The following is a 2,500-nucleotide window of genomic DNA, read 5'->3' on the forward strand; positions in this document are numbered from 1 at the left end:
AGGTCTGATGTAGGTCCCCGGGGCCTGCTGGAGGTCCAGGTCCATGCCCGATGTGAGTAGCAGCAGGGCCAGCGCGCCCAGGAGCACAACTTTTTCGACCGTAAAGGAGACAGGAGGCCGACTCTCTGCCTCGGCTAAATGGAGAGGGAATTTCAGAAGGGCCAGGGCACAAGCATGGACCTTTTTCAGCTGTAAGGGAGGCAAGAGCAAGGTGTGATGTAGGTCCCCGGGGCCTGCTGGAGGTCCAGGTCCATGCCCGATGTGAGTAGCAGCAGGGCCAGTGCGCCCAGGAGCACATCTTTTTCGACCGTAAAGGGAGACAGGAGGCCGACTCACTGCCTCGGCTAAATGGAGAGGGAATTTCAGCAGGGCCAGGGCACAGGCATGGACCTTTTTCAGCTGTAAGGGAGGCAAGAGCAAGGTGCGATGTAGGTCCCCGGGGCCTGTTGTCGTACCATAGGCACGAGTGGTGTGTGTGTGTGTGGCAAAGAGTTTCTGCGCAGTGTACCAGGGGCACGGGGAAAGGTTGTTGTACCATAGGCACGAGAAAAGTTGTCGTACCATAGGCACGAGAAAAGTTGTCGTACCATAGGCACGAGTGGTGTGTGTGTGTGTGGCAAAGTGCTACTGAGCGGTGTACCAGGGGCACGGCGAAAAGTTGTTGTACCATAGGCACGAGAAAAGTTGTTGTACCATAGGCACGAGAAAAGCTGTCGTACCAGGGGCACGGAGGAAAGTTGTCGTACCATAGGCACGAGTGGTGTGTGTGTGTGTGGCAAAGTGCTACTGAGCGGTGTACCAGGGGCACGGCGAAAAGTTGTTGTACCATAGGCACGAGAAAAGTTGTCGTACCATAGGCACGAGAAAAGTTGTCATACCATAGGTACGAGGAGTGTGTGTGTGGCAAAGTGCTACTGAGCGGTGTACCAGGGGCACGGCGAAAAGTTGTTGTACCATAGGCACGAGAAAAGTTGTTGTACCATAGGCACGAGAAAAGCTGTCGTACCAGGGGCACGGAGGAAAGTTGTTGTACCATAGGCACGAGAAAAGTTGTCGTACCATAGGCACGAGGAGAGTTTGTGTGGCAAAGTGCTACTGAGCGGTGTACCAGGGGCACGGCGAAAAGTTGTTGTACCATAGGCACGAGAAAAGTTGTTGTACCATAGGCACGAGAAAAGCTGTCGTACCAGGGGCACGGAGGAAAGTTGTTGTACCATAGGCACGAGAAAAGTTGTCGTACCATAGGCACGAGGAGAGTTTGTGTGGCAAAGTGCTACTGAGCGGTGTACCAGGGGCACGGCGAAAAGTTGTTGTACCATAGGCACGAGAAAAGTTGTTGTACCATAGGCACGAGAAAAGCTGTCGTACCAGGGGCACGGAGGAAAGTTGTTGTACCATAGGCATGAGAAAAGTTGTCGTACCATAGGCACGAGGAGAGTTTGTGTGGCAAAGTGCTACTGAGCGGTGTACCAGGGGCACGGCGAAAAGTTGTTGTACCATAGGCACGAGAAAAGTTGTCGTACCATAGGCACGAGAAAAGTTGTCGTACCATAGGCACAAGCAGTGCGTGCGTGCGTGCGTGCGTGCGTGCGTGCGTGCGTGCGTGCGTGCGTGTGTGTGTGTGTGTGTGGCAGTTCTTCTGCGCAGTGTACCAGGGGCACATTTCAATGTGCTTTCTGGAGTACCAGGGGCACGAGGATTTTGCCAGTGGTGTTCTGCTTTGTTAGTGGGAGGGGGCTTAAGTGTGGGTCCCCGGGGCCTGCTGGAGGTCCAGGTCCATGCTAGATATGTGGCACAGGGTAACTGCAGGGGGGGGTAATGTGGGTCCACGGGGCCTGCTGGAGGTCCAGGTCCATGCTAGATATGTGGCACAGGGTAACTGCAGGGGGGGGGGGGTATTGTGGGTCCACGGGGCCTGCTGGAAGTCAAGGTCCATGCTAGATATGTGGTACAGGGTAACTGCAGGGGGGGGGGGGTAATGTGGGTCCCCGGGGCCTGCTGGAGGTCCAGGTCCATGCTAGATACGTGGTACAGGGTAACTGCAGGAGGGGGGGGGGGTAATGTGGGTTCACGGGGCCTGCTGGAGGCCAAGGTCCATGCTGGATATGCGCTGGAGCATAACTGCAAGAAAGGAAAGCTAGTGGGGGAGTAGAGCAGGGGAGTATGTGGGTCCCCAGGGCCTGCTGGAGGTCCAGGTCCATGCTAGATATGTGGTACAGGGTAACTGCAGGGGGAAGGGGGGGGGGGGGGTAATGTGGGTCCCCGGGGCCTGCTGGAGGTCAAGGTCCGTGCTAGATATGTGGTACGGGGTAACTGCGGGGGGGGGGGGGGGGGGGGTAATGTGGGTCCCCGGGGCCTGCTGGAAGTCAAGGTCCATGCTAGACATGTGGTACAGGGTAACTGCAGGGGGAAGGGGGGGGGGGGGTAATGTGGGTCCCCGGGGCCTGCTGGAGGTCAAGGTCCGTGCTAGATATGTGGTACGGGGTAACTGCGGGGGGGG

Source organism: Mchenga conophoros, linkage group LG20 (assembly GCF_057382185.1).
Source record: "Mchenga conophoros isolate Kocher_MC1m ecotype Shallow Benthic linkage group LG20, M_conophoros_male_GT1.1, whole genome shotgun sequence".
Lineage (NCBI taxonomy): Eukaryota > Metazoa > Chordata > Actinopteri > Cichliformes > Cichlidae > Mchenga > Mchenga conophoros.